The sequence below is a fragment of the Paroedura picta genome, chromosome 7 (assembly GCF_049243985.1).
Source record: "Paroedura picta isolate Pp20150507F chromosome 7, Ppicta_v3.0, whole genome shotgun sequence".
NCBI lineage: Eukaryota > Metazoa > Chordata > Lepidosauria > Squamata > Gekkonidae > Paroedura > Paroedura picta.
Genome location: NC_135375.1, coordinates 56899658 through 56913348, shown reverse-complemented (window position 1 = coordinate 56913348; position 13691 = coordinate 56899658). Strand labels below are relative to the sequence as shown.

At 45.9% G+C, this 13691-nt stretch overlaps 2 long non-coding RNA genes across 2 annotated transcripts in view; one reads left to right on the top strand and one right to left on the bottom strand.

Moving 5' to 3' along the window:
* LOC143840951 (uncharacterized) overlaps positions 1-6842 on the top strand; it is a 50558-nt gene extending 43716 nt beyond the window's left edge. The window contains exon 3 of the long non-coding RNA XR_013232487.1: positions 4369-6842. This is a non-coding gene — a long non-coding RNA (uncharacterized LOC143840951). The remainder of the gene's footprint in view (positions 1-4368) is intronic.
* Positions 1-10955, bottom strand: part of LOC143840952 (uncharacterized) — a 64348-nt gene extending 53393 nt beyond the window's left edge. The window contains exon 1 of the long non-coding RNA XR_013232488.1: positions 10593-10955. This is a non-coding gene — a long non-coding RNA (uncharacterized LOC143840952). The remainder of the gene's footprint in view (positions 1-10592) is intronic.
* Positions 10956-13691: the final 2736 nt, after the last annotated feature.

Below are 13691 nucleotides of genomic sequence, written 5' to 3'. Positions count from 1 at the left end.
AAATCTCAACTCTCCGCCATGACCTCCCTCCAACTTTGGACACAGAAAGTGAACTGGAGGCCCCTTGGCCATCTTTGGAGAGAACAATGAGGTACTTCAGACGACTCTCACTAAATGAAGTGGATAGGATGCTAGCAGCAACGAGGCCAACCACTTGCCCTCTAGACCCGTGTCCATCGTGGCTCCTAAAAACAACAGACCTAAGAATAGGAGCCCCCCTCTGGGAAATAATCAACCTCTCCCTTTCAACAGGAGAATTCCTGGAGGGATTAAAAGAGGCAGTGGTACGCCCATTGCTCAAAAAACCATCCTTGGCTCCACAGGAGCCTGACAACTACTGCCCCGTCTCGCATCTGGCTTTTCTGGGGAAGGTGGTTGAAAGGGCTGCTGCGGGCCAAATATCAGCATTCCTGGAAGAAACTTCAGCCCTTGACCCATTTCAGTCGGGCTTCCGGCCTGGCCATGGGGTGGAGACGGCGCTAGTCGCCCTGACGGATGACCTCCGCCGCCAATTGGACCGAGGCTGGTCAGCGCTGCTGATACTATTAGACCTGTCACCAGCGTTTGACACAGTCGATCATGAGCTCCTAGCTCACCGCCTTGCTGACGCTGGGATACGGGGGACAGCCCTCAAATGGCTGATCTCCTTCCTCCAGGGTCGCGGACAGAGGGTAGCAATAGGAGAGAGAGTATCTAGCCGTCACCAGCTCACATGTGGAGTCCCAAAAGGAGCAGTCCTCTCTCCTATCCTATTTAATATCTTCATGCGCCCTCCCGCTCAGCTGGTGTGGAGGTTTGGGCTGGGTTGCCACCAATACGCAGATGACACCCACCTCTTCCTCATGATGGATGACTGCCCTGACTCCCCCCCAGAATCTTTAGCCAGATGCCTGGAAGCAGTGACAAAATGGATCAAGCAGAGTCGTCTGAAGCTCAACCCTGCAAAGGCAGAGGTCCTGTGTTTGGGTAGAAAGGGACCATGGGAGGAAGCGCGCCTGCCCACCCTGGATGGTGTGCAGCTCCTAGTGACTCACTCCACCAGGAACCTGGGTGTGATCCTGGATGCTTTCCTTACAAGCCCAGGTCACAAAGGTAGCACGGCTGGCATTTTACCACCTCCACCAAGCCAAACAACTAGCGCCCTACCTGGAACCAGAGCACCTAGCCACAGTGATCCATGCAATGGTCACCTCCAGACTGGACTTCTGCAACTCGCTCTACGCAGGCCTACCATTATCCTTGATCCGGAAACTACAACCTGTGCAGAATGCCGCGGCCAGGATTCTCACTAGGACATCATGGAGATCTCATATCTGGCCGGTACTCCAAGAACTTGGTTGGCTCCCAGTTGAATTCCGGATTAAGCTTAAAGTTTTGGTAATCACCTTTAAGGCCATACGTGGTCTGGGCCCAGTGTATCTGAGAGACCGCCTCCCTGCCTATACCCCCAGAAAAGCTCTACGCTCCGCCACCTCCAACTGGCTACAGATCCCTGGCCCTAAAGATGCACGCCAGGCCTCAACAAGGGCCAGAGCCTTCTCAGTCCTGGCCCCCACCTGGTGGAATGAGCTCCCCGAAGAGATCAGGGCCTTGCCGGAACTTCCACAATTCCGCAGGGCCTGCAAAAAGGAGCTCTTCCACCAGGCATTTGGTGGGGCCGACTGAGCCACAACACCTACAGGTGCCCCCCAGACTGAGGGACCGAACCTACTGAGGGATTGTTAAGTTATTGTTGAAGTGCCGTTCTAATTGTTCCAGGTGATATGTTGTTGTTATTGTTATACTGTTATATTTGATTTTTAAAGTGTTCTATGTGAATGTTCAAAAATGTTTTATGTAAACCTCCCAGAGCCGTAGGGAAGGGCGGTATAAAAATATAAATATAAATAAATAAATAAAAATAGAACTGAGCAGAAAAGGAAAAGGGTGGCTTCTGCTGCATACTATAATTATCCCAGAACAAATCAGGATTCTTTTCCTATAATCTGCATTACTTTATAAGGCCATTCAGTGTACAAAACTATAATTTTTATCTCTATTCTTGCAACTGAGGGAGCCTTACATCCAAGATAATTTTAAAGGGCTTTTTCTTTGGCCTTTTATAGCAGCTATCACCTTAGCATTTTAAACGGAAATCCCCTGCTAAGTCCCCTCAACACCCCCCAAAAATCCAAACCCTGCCCCTAGATTGTTTTTGCTAACATTTAAAGTATGTGCTTACATTATGGAAAGTATTTTCCAGTCTCCAAGCTGTTTTGATTTTATCCAGACTGCGGAGATAAAACCAGTGTGTGTGGGGGAGGAGGGAAAACAATATTTTAGAGAGGAAATAGTACAGGTTCTCTGCTACTTGATTGTTTGGAAATCACAGTCCCAATACAGCAAACTGAAAGAAAACAGGATTATTTCAAATGATCACTGAACTGCATGTAACATGAAGATTGGACAGAGAGCTAGCAATTTCTCTAAGGCCTCCTAGGCAGAGTCTGCACTTACTTTCTTTATTCCATTGTCAATCCTGTTGAATTCAGATCACTTTGAACTCGATTCTTCCTCCCCCCCTCCCCATTGAAACAGGAAAGTCTTCTGCACGTGGTTAGGGAGGCTCAGAAGGTGTGTGTGGGGGGGGGGAGCCAAGCCTCTTTCTTTCTTTTTTTGAAGGGGGGGGGGAGATGAGCCAGGCAGGGAGCCTCTGTCTTTTCTTGGAGGGGGGGGAGAGGATCGAAACAGGCAGAGGAGGGAGGAAAAATCCAGGGCCGACAGAAGTTGAGAGAAATTAGGGGCTTCTCCTTTAAGACAAGCATGTCACATGACCAGGTGTAGCCTATCAGAGGTTCTCTACCACGGAGCTTTCTTTCCCAATCCAGAGCTTTCTTTCCCAAGCTGGATATTCAGGCTTAAAAGCAGTCTGAGATATCGCACAATAAAGATAGGGTCACTCCGGATCAATCCTTCTTGCTGCAGAAGGAAAATTAAAATAGCCCAAAATCCAAACGGAAATCGCATTCTGTGTAGAGGGCAGGGACTGAATCAATCTGGGGTTGGAATAAAAGCTCCGTGCAGTTTGCACCCTAGTCAGTGGTGTATTGAGGCAAGCAGGTAACCCTGGTATGTATGGTTGGAGAAGGATTTGAGCCAGGTTAAGATATAATGTGGTGGGTTGTTGCCTGGATTTACCCTGAAAGCATGAATTTACCACCACACAGACTTATTCTTACTGCCTGACTTTGGCTTGACCCAGATCATCAAGCACCTGATTAAAGCTGCCGTTCATTAGTTTGCAAAAACATTTAAACAGGATAAAATATAAATTCATTGAACTAGGCTTGTTATCTTTCGGTTATACATTTGGTCATACATTTAACTTATTTTTCATGAATGCTTACTTGGTAAGAATATCTGCATGTGCAAAAGCTTGTGTCTAAACCAGCTCCTCTGCAGTCTCTTTTATGCACTATTCATATAGACTATTTTCAGATATTGGGGGCCAGATGTCAGGAGTGACATTGTTATCGACATTGTCTATGACATTTGCAGCTGTGCCTTGTGGGGCTGAACCCTCCTGTTGCAAGGCCAGACTGCACACAGAGGAACATTTGGCTCAGAGCCACTGGCTTGCAGAGTGTTCTTTTCATTGGCAGAGGTGCTGTCTTCAATCACCATTTCCCTTTGAATTCAAGATGAGAGTTCAAGGCAATTTTTTTTTTGCATGTTGGTCACAGATTGTTTCCTTCTCTAAATCAAGCACCTGATCAGAAAAAAAGAGGATATTATCTGTAGTTCTTAGATCTTTTGCCTGGAGAGGATTGTGCTTTGTACTTTATTGTTTTAGCATATGGACAGCTGGGACTCTTTCTATTTAATTCCATCCAAAGAGCCAAAAGGACTTTCTCTCCCATCCCCCTCCATCCACTTTTTAAATTTCCTCTAGAGAAAATTGAGGGTTGTGCAACACTCAGTATGATCATCTACAGGGAAAATGGAAAGAATCATTCATGCCGGTCAAGGAGTTTAAGGATGAACTTGTTTCATAATTAAACAATATCTTCATATGGCTGAGCAAAGAGCAAGCAGCTATCAGGCCTCTGATATTCACTTTGAAATCTCATTTCCATTTGAAAGCTGGCTTTATAAAGCCTTGCTTTCTGCCTATCCTACTTTATTTGGCAACAATTTCAAATTATGCATCCATTAAATTTAAAAAAGCCTACATACTGTTATTTTTATATGCTCAATCTGCAGGGGGAAAATGCCACAATAGCCTGAGGAAAAACTTAATTATGAATGCTGCACTAACAAGTTAACAACCCTGAATAAAATACCAAGCAAGCTTTTCATTTAATAACCATTCCTCTTCTTTTTACCTAGGCACTGAGAATGCTTCAGGGTTGCTTCTCCTCCTACAGAGAAGACTAAAGATGTTTTCAAGAACATAGGAAGTTCTCTAGAGATCTGTGGAACTTCAATGAATGGGACATGTGATCATGGGTTTCCCTAAAAACCTGTAGTAACTATGTGGTAGTTGAGGCATTACTAGGGACTATATTTCCCATTTCTTGATACTTTTAAAGGAAACTGTTCACAAAAAAAACCTCTGCAAAAAGTAAAAGTTACTTTAAAGAAAAGTTCAAAGAAGACTTTCTAATATTTCTACTCTCTTTCTAAGCATCGCATACTTAAAGCTTTAGTAAATTCTCAAACATGGAGGGAGCACAGCTATGGAGTCTTTGCTACAGGTGTTCGCCAAGTTGATTCTCTGACTAGGTAGGTTCCTGCAATGGTGTTGTAGAATTTGGCTCAAAGTTGTCACATGCAGAGTTGCTGCAGCCTAACCTCACTGAAGCTAATGGTCTTAGATTGCAGTAATCCTTGATAAGTTTTCTCTGTAAGAGTCTTAAAGGTCAAACTGGTTGAGCTCAGTTTGGAAGGCAGTGCCATTGAAACAGCACAGGAGTCATATTCATTTTGGCAGGTGTCTCTTAGCACTTTAGTCACCACCTGTCTCACCAATTTTAGCTTCTGAACATTTTTTCAAAGGCAACCCTACATAAAGCAAATGACAGTAGCCAAAAGATAATGTTTCTGAAGCACATGTGAAAATGGCTAGTTATTCCCCTGCAAGTAGCTGTATGAAAAGCTGAGAGAAACACTTCGGGTTACCTTTGCCCCTGTTATCTAGTGACAAAGATAAATCCTGCTAATGGCTTACAATCGTCCCCATGCCCACTCCCCCTGTTGGGGAAAACTATGGATTTTTATTGTATATTGTTATTGTGTTGTGACCGCCCCGAGCCCCTGGGGAGGGGCGGGACATAAATCAAATTATTATTATTATTACTATTACTATTATTATTATTATTATTAATAATAATAATAATAATAATAATAATAATCCAAAGGTGCTTCCAAATCCATGGATTTTCAAATCCCTACCTAGCTTTCCATTTGGAGTACAGCTGCAGTTAAAAAAAGTTATACACCTATCTGTAGGTCAGCTTTATTCCTGCTTCACTTTATTTGCCCATATCTAACTATCTGGAGCCTCTTGTGGCACAGAGTGGTAAGGCAGCAGACATGCAGTCTGAAGCTCTGCCCATGAGGCTGGGAGTTCAATCCCAGCAGCCAGCTCAAGGTTGACTCAGCCTCCCATCCTTCCGAGGTCGGTAAAATGAGTACCCAGCTTGCTGGGGGGTAAACGGTAATGACTGGGGAAGGCACTGGCAAACCACCCCGTATTGAGTCTGCCATGAAAACGCTAGAGGGTGTCACTCCAAGGGTCAGACATGACTAAAGCCCAGAGGATACATTTACCTTTACCTAACTATCTGGATGGGAGACCTCCAAAGAATACCATGGTTGTGACAGGGAGGCAGGCAATGGCAAGCCGCCTCTGAACAGATCTTTCTTTGAAAAACTTATACATTAGCTGTGACTTTAGCTGTGACTTGATGGCAATAAATAAATAAATAAATAAATAAATAAATAAATAAATAAATAAATAAATAAATAAATAAATAAATAAATAAATAACCAGAGATTCAGTGCAGATTTAAGCAGAAAGGATCAAAGTGAGCAGAGTGTGGTCAGCATACTGATGACAAGATAACCCAAATATCTGAAAGACTTTCCTTGGCAGATGTTACAGATGTTAAATAGATCAGGGGATAAAGCAGAGTGCTGATGTGTGCTTGGTCTAGAGGCACTGGGAAGAGCAGTTGTCTCCTAGTTCTCGCATCAGAAATCCATCAATAAAGAACAAGCTGCACTGCCATGAAAATTGAGGTAAAGTGCCCCCAAGAGGTCTAGAATAAGCAGGGACTTATTGGCTGACCAATATAGGTCATCCAAACTTTAAAAGCAATGTTTGTCCTTTTCTAGGTCAGAATCTAGATTGGAAGTGTGTGTAGAGAGAAGGACAGTCCATATATTTTTTTAAAATTAATTTACAGGCCCTGAACACCTCTCCCCCCCCCTCCGAATGCTGTACAGAATGATCTGATGAGGCAAAGTTATTTTATTCTTGCGTATCCTCTTTTCCCGATAGCACTGATTTCCTCATTTAAAATCTCTGAACCATGTTACAGTCAGTCACGATTATTTCTAAGTGGAGCTGACAAGTGTAGCACTAAAGATATCCAAAGGCTTCAGTCACAGGCATTTACTGTAGTAATGACAATTTACAAGCAATCAAAAGTTTACCAGAACAGATGCTTGAGACTATGTGGTGTATTGGTGATGATAGCTAGGGCATTTTTCCCCCAGACTCTCTTACTTTGGTAAACATTCTTCAGAAGAAAATAACCTAGAAACACTTCAGTCAATGCAATCACATGCAGAGAGAGAGAGAGTTCCGATTCTAGGTTTAGTGTTAAGGAGTGCGCATCCCATTGTTCAAATGATTCTCTGCTGCAATGAGGTGAAGTTTTCAGATTGTCAATTGCAGTGATCTCATCCCCACCCCTGTCATCTTTCTGAACTCGAGATGTTATTCCAGTCATTGCTTTGCCTTGCCAGTAAAACAATGTAAAAATGGTTGAAAATGAAACAAATGAGATATTTTCTTAATTTCCAGGACACTGATAGATGTCGTGCTGAAAATATAAACATTCCCTCTTTCTTGTCACACATGACAAAAGTTTTCCATGGGGACCTAACATTTTTGCAGTTCTCCTCCTGTAAAAACGAAGAAATGTGTGGCACCTGATTAATACTGACTTCTTATCATTTCCTCCTCCCATTGAAAAAGTAGCTAAAGCTAGCGTTAAAATGGAAGACAGATAAAATGGAGAGTGGCACAGTCCTAGCCAGGTTGTCATTACATTCCTTTGTGTAATATAAGACTGTTAGATGAAGAGGGTCATTTTTGCTGACCAAACTTTTCAGAAAGTGCTTGTGCTGATATTTATATTGTTCCTCTGCATGTTATACTATGATCCATGTTAACATTGTTACCTGGCAACAGTAGGGTTCCCAGCCTCCTGATGGTGTCTGAAGATCTCCTGGGATTACAACTGATTTCCAGGCAACATAGATTCATTCCCCTGCATAAAATGGCCACTTTGAAAGGAGGGGTTTATGGCATCATGGAGGTCCCTTGGTTCCTTCCCCTCCCCAAACCCTGCCCTCCCCAGATTATACCTCCAAAATCTTCAGGAATTTCCTAAACCTGAAGTGGTAGTCCTTCTCAGTAGTTCAGTTATACCACTTGCTGACAAGATTGCAGCTGACTCTCTGAATTTTATCTATCTCTAACAGTGAGCCATTTCAAAAATAGTTGAAAGTTAGTAAGGGGTAGTGGTTAGGGCATCAGAACAAGACCAGGAAAACCCAAGGTTCTAGTCCCTACTTAACCATCAAAGCTCATTGGCATAAGTGGTCTTTCTTTGCCTAATCCAGAGGCCACCTTGATTCTCTTGGAAGAAGAATGGAATACAAATATGAGATGGAGTAGTAATCCTAATTAATGCTAATGATTTCTTCTGTTTTGTAAGTTATTATTAGAGTTAGTTGATAAACAACTCATAAAGTGATTATGCACAGCGGAGGCCACACAGGAGCACTGTCACTTCCTCACGGCTCTCAGAATCCCAGGAATTCTGTCATATTAATTGTGATTGATTATTAGCGCTATCCGATATTGCCAGGCCTGTTCCCAGTTCTTGTTTCTGTTTTGCACCTCAAGTCTGAATTCCTTAGTCTTGTGTTGTATGACTTTTGGTTCTCACACCAAAGCTTCACCAGGCTATCTCCCCCCACTGACTCCCTGTGCTTTGTACTTAGATTGTAGAATGGTTTGGTCTCCCTTTGAAACCCGAGTCATCACCTTCCCAGGGGGGGGGGAGGGAAGGGAACGTGCTTGTGTTTTATAAATGCAAACCCTTGTGTATAACTTCAGCTCTGACTATAGTTTTCTTGGATGTCTACGCTTTTGAATAGAAATAGAAGTTTACTTGTCTGAAGTCAAGCACTCTGACAATGGTGGGGCATCATGCCCCACCTCTTCCCATGTACACGTGATGGATGGAATGCCCTGGTGGACACAGTCCACCCCAGAGTTGTGCGTACACACGAACAACCCATGTACACATGATGGATGGAATGCCCTGGTGGACACAGTCCACCCCGGAGTTGTGCGTACACACAAACAACTCTGGGGAACAGCACAGGGGTCCCACCACAGGTTGATGGGATAGTGGCATGCCACTATCCTGCCATCCTGGGGGCTATAGAAATACCCTGTTTGGCTCCACAGCACTGCAAAGCCGAACAGGACATTCCCTCCCCCCTGCAGGGGCACCATGGGTGGGGGGGGGAGTATCTGGGCCTCAAAGTCCCATTTCTTCCCTTATGCACAGGCCAGCCCTCGCCAGTCCTCCTATGGCTGTCGTTGCAAGAAAGGGACCCCTAAAGTGGGCCAGGGCCAGGAGGGAATCCGGATGGCGCTGACATCATGCATAAGCAGGAATTAGCCCCATTGTCATGCAGGTGCCGGCCCATCCTTCCCTGCCCATGCATAATGGTTCATAAGGGTACAAAATAAAGTATCCAATCTTCATAAGCATGAACACTAGAAATCTTAAATTTGCATGTGTTCCTGATTTGTTTTCTTCTACCAGTTACTTCATCCAAGCACTTGAAATGTATTGATTGATTCAAATTACAAGGAATTGCCTTTGTTGGAATACACAAGGTCTACTGAGCATGAATACCAAAAGGTGACTGGAACATCCTGCAGGGGCAGTAAAGGGATCAGCCAGCTAGCGTAGCAAGGTTAGGGACCTCCCTTTGTTTAAAATTGTTTCTTCTCTGTTGATTGGCTTGTTAAGGTTTCCTCCTTCTTCAGAAAACTGTTGACTCTCTTCCACTCTCCCAGCTATATTAGACAGGCAGGCTTTTATTTCTGTTTTTTCCTATAAAGTTTGTTCTCTTCTTTAGCAAACTGATTTTATTCTTGGGCAGCTTGTGCTATGCTTTACTGCATATTTAAACTCTGCCAACAGCCTTGTGGGTTTCCTCAGGGCTCAGTCTTATCTTCCAAACTTTGTATAAAGCCCTGAGGATAAATTATTCTGGATTTGGAATAGACTGTCATCAATATGCTGATGACATTCAGCTCCATATATTTGTTATTCAGATAACCTGACGATCCTATACAGTTCCTTACCTGCTCTGTTTTAATGCATAATCAAAATTGAGTCCTGAGAAGATGGAGGCAATGCTGGTTGGGAAGGCTAAGGTCTCAAGGGTTACTGTGCTCATCATCCTTGATGAGGTTTAGCTCACATTCACTGACTCAGTCCAGAAGTTATACTAGATGCAGCAGTATTACTGGAGAAAAATGCACTCTAGAAGCCCGGAAGATGGCCCCGTACCTTGACTCGACTCATCTGCCCCACATACCTATGATATCATTAACTCAAAGCTAGTGTTGTGGAACAGCCAGATCTTGGAGACAGTTTTTACTCCTATGATGAGGAACAGCTGGATTCTGTTCAGGGCTAGCCAGCCTTCATATCTCCTCCAGGACCCCCAGGTCCACAAGAGCATTGCTGGCACAGGTGTAGAGGGGATTTACAGTCAGCCTGCCTCTGAACTCAACAACCCTGGGCATGAAGCAGCTGTTGCAGGTGTGATGGAAGGTTTGAAGTATATCAGACTACAGAGGAAGACTTTTGCAATATGGTTTCATCACGTTCAACACTTGTATGCTGTCTTGCTGCTGCTGTTTCTCTTGCTTTTCAGAAAACTGACTTTGGCCTGCTCAGACAATGCTTGTACAATTTACAGACTCTGTTTATTAAACTCTGGCATCCTGCCTCTGATAACCAGTTCCAGTTCTCCGCCTCAGTTGAAACCGTGTATGCTGGCACCTGCCTGAAGCAGAACAGCATGACTGTTGTTATGTACTCTACACTGGTCTGGCTTTAAAGACAATTTTGAAAACTCAATTGGTGCAGAACACCACAGCCCAGTTTTACATGCATTTCCCTCCCATTCTGCAGATATTCTATTGAGTACATATCAGTTGCCAAGTTCAGGTCATGATTCTGCTTATTGCCTGCAAAGCGTTTAATAACAGTGGGCCCACATACCTGCTGGACAGTCTCTCCTGCTCTGCTGTGACACTGTCTCTCATCTAAGTAAAGCCTTCTGAAGGTACCATCCAGCAAATGAATAAGATCAGCTGCTGTTCATTCACATGCATTCTCAGTGGTGGCTCCCATCCAGTTCTATCAGAAAGAGCAGAACAAAAATATTTAGGAGCATGTTTTTATGAAGGTATTAGAACTATAATAGATGGGAAGAGTTTAGGACGGAGACTTCATAATGGATAATGAACTGCGAAGATTATTATTGCACTGTCTTGTAATCCATGTTCTGTATTCTGTATTGTTAGTTCTCATTGTTTTTAAATTCTGCAATCCTAGTCCTATTGTGTTGTTCATTGATCATGTCATGCTGTCTGATTGCACTGTTTTATATCCTACTAGTAGCTTAAGCCCGTTGTAGGCAGAAATACAACGGGCGCTAGAACTCCCGTCCCCCCCCCCACCCACCCACCCGAGGCTCTCTGGAGCCTTCTGCCGGCGGGCGGAGCGGGCTCGCAGCGTCTACGACGATGCGAGGCCGCTCCGGCCGCTGGCAGAAGGCTTCCCGTCCCCCCCCACCCACCCACCCACCCACCCGAGGCTCTCTGGAGCCTTCTGCCGGCGGGCGGAGCGGGCTCGCAGCGTCTACGACGATGCGAGGCCGCTCCGGCCGCCGGCAGAAGGCTTCCTGTCCCCCCCCCCACCCACCCACCCACCCACCCGAGGCTCTCTGGAGCCTTCTGCCGGCGGGCGGAGCGGGCTCGCAGCGTCTACGACGATGCGAGGCCGCTCCGGCCGCCGGCAGAAGGCTTCCCGTCCCCCCCCCACCCACCCACCCACCCACCCGAGGCTCTCTGGAGCCTTCTGCCGGCGGGCGGAGCGGGCTCGCAGCGTCTACGACGATGCGAGGCCGCTCCGGCCGCCGGCAGAAGGCTTCCCGTCCCCCCTCCACCCACCCACCCACCCGAGGCTCTCTGGAGCCTTCTGCCGGCGGGCGGAGCGGCCTCGCAGCATCTACGACGCTGCGAGGCCGCTCTGCCTGCCGAGAGAAGGCTTCCCGGCCCACCCCCCAGCCGAGGCTCTCACCAGCCGCCCCGCGTCTACGACGCTGCGAGGCCGCTCCGCCCGCCGGCAGAAGGCTTCCCGTCCCCCCCCCCCACCCGAGGCTCTCTGGAGCCTTCTGCCAGCCGGCGGAGCGGCCTCACAGCGTCTACGATGCTGCGAGGCCGCTCTGCCTGCCGAGAGAAGGCTTCCCGGCCCACCCCCCAGCCGAGGCTCTCACCAGCCGCCCCGCCATTTTCCGAGCGAGTGAAGCAGGCAATGGGGAGCCGCGGTCTGCTTGGGGCGGGATTGACACTCGGAGGGGCCAATCAGGAGCCGCTTCGCGGCTCCTGATTGGCCCTCCGAGTTTTTATCCCGGACCGGTCCCGCCCTAACTCCTCCCCACTACCCCTTACACTTTTATTCAGTCCGTGGCGCCCGTGGCACCACGGGCTGTGTACAGACTAGGGGCAAAGCCCATTGTATCCAAGAATACAACGGTCACTAGAGCTTGGCAGTGGGAAGAGGAAGGGGAGGAGTTGTCCAGTCTGTAAGGGCATGGGGCTGAATGTTGAGGCCTACTGCACAGGGTTGTTGTGTAGAGGAAACAGGAGACAAAAAAAAACAGTTTCATCTGCAGAATAATGCTGTGCAGTGGCCTCAAACCCACACAGAGTTGCAAAGAAGAAAGACACATGGCTTGGCTGTGTCTGTGTCTAACCCCCAGCCAGAGCAGTATTTTAAGTGAGAAGGGCTTTTCTGTGGCATCCGTGTCAGGCAACTGTTTGGCAGAAGGGGATAGAGCCCCCCCCCCCCCGCGCTCAAAAGGAATGCCCTCAGACTCCCTTTCGTTGCTTTTGGAAAGGCCTCCCTCCCCTCAGTCAGGGGCTGTTAGAGGCTCCTTCGCAGCAGGCCTCAAGGGAGGGGGAGGGGGAGCACTCTGCAGCCTCCTGCCAACTCTGTCAGGGTTCTGAGGCAATTTACAGTTGGACATGACAGTTAGGACAGCCTTGGGGGGAGGGAAGGGCTGGCGCAGCCTGTCCAAGCCTCTGTTCTCATCCCCCTTGGCAGCCCTACTGACCTCCTCTCCCTTTGGTGGTCAGGAGCAGACTGGCAGCCATTTCTCCAGATTGCCCCTGGCTGGATGGAATTTTGGTCTGTCCTGGTGAGGGGCCAATCGATTGGCCCCTCTACTTGTCAGTCCAGGGCCATGGGACCAATTGTTGCCCTTCCTCATCACGGATTGATCCCACCCAAACACCCCTTACTGTTTTATTAAGAGAGAAAAGATAATCTGCCTTGAATCTATATGAGAAAGGAAAATAAAGTAAATAAAATAAAATGTTATGGAATATAAAATAAAACAATAATAAACCTACTTTCATAAGTTGAAAACAAAAACACTAGAAAACATAATCTTAAAAATGGCCACTTATATCAGTTACATAAAACTACTAAATAAAATATAAACACATGTTGAAAATTGAAATTGAATAGCATTTCTGAAGAGATCTTTTCAATGATTTAATAAATGCCGCTGCTTGTCAAAGTGCATCCCCTTAAAATTTATTTTTAAATTGAGAAACCACTTACTATTAAACTCTTCTGACTTGCCTTAACCTTTTGCAAATCTCAATTAACATGTTCCTTTTTCCATTACCAATAGTTCCCAGGCTCTTTCATGGCAATTCTTTAATGATGGTAAAGGACAACTTTCCCAGTTTATAGAGACCTCTATTGTAGCTGCAGTTCATAATGATTAATTTTTCCAGAACAGATCTTGCATGTAATCAGGATATATGTTAAGCAAGCTTCTTGTAATTACCACTGAACATTTTAAAGCCCCTTTTCCCTTCTTGGTACTTTAATGTTTCTGCACTTCAGTGCTTATCTGCATTTTTTCTCAAGGCCATTTTAGACATCACTAACACCACATGAATGCGGCCGATTAAAAATGGGTTGTCAGTGAATGTTGGAACATGCTGGGTCTTATTTTCACTGAGGTTTAGAACAGTAACACAGAGAATTTCTCTCAAGTGACTGAGTGGAATCTGCACAGGA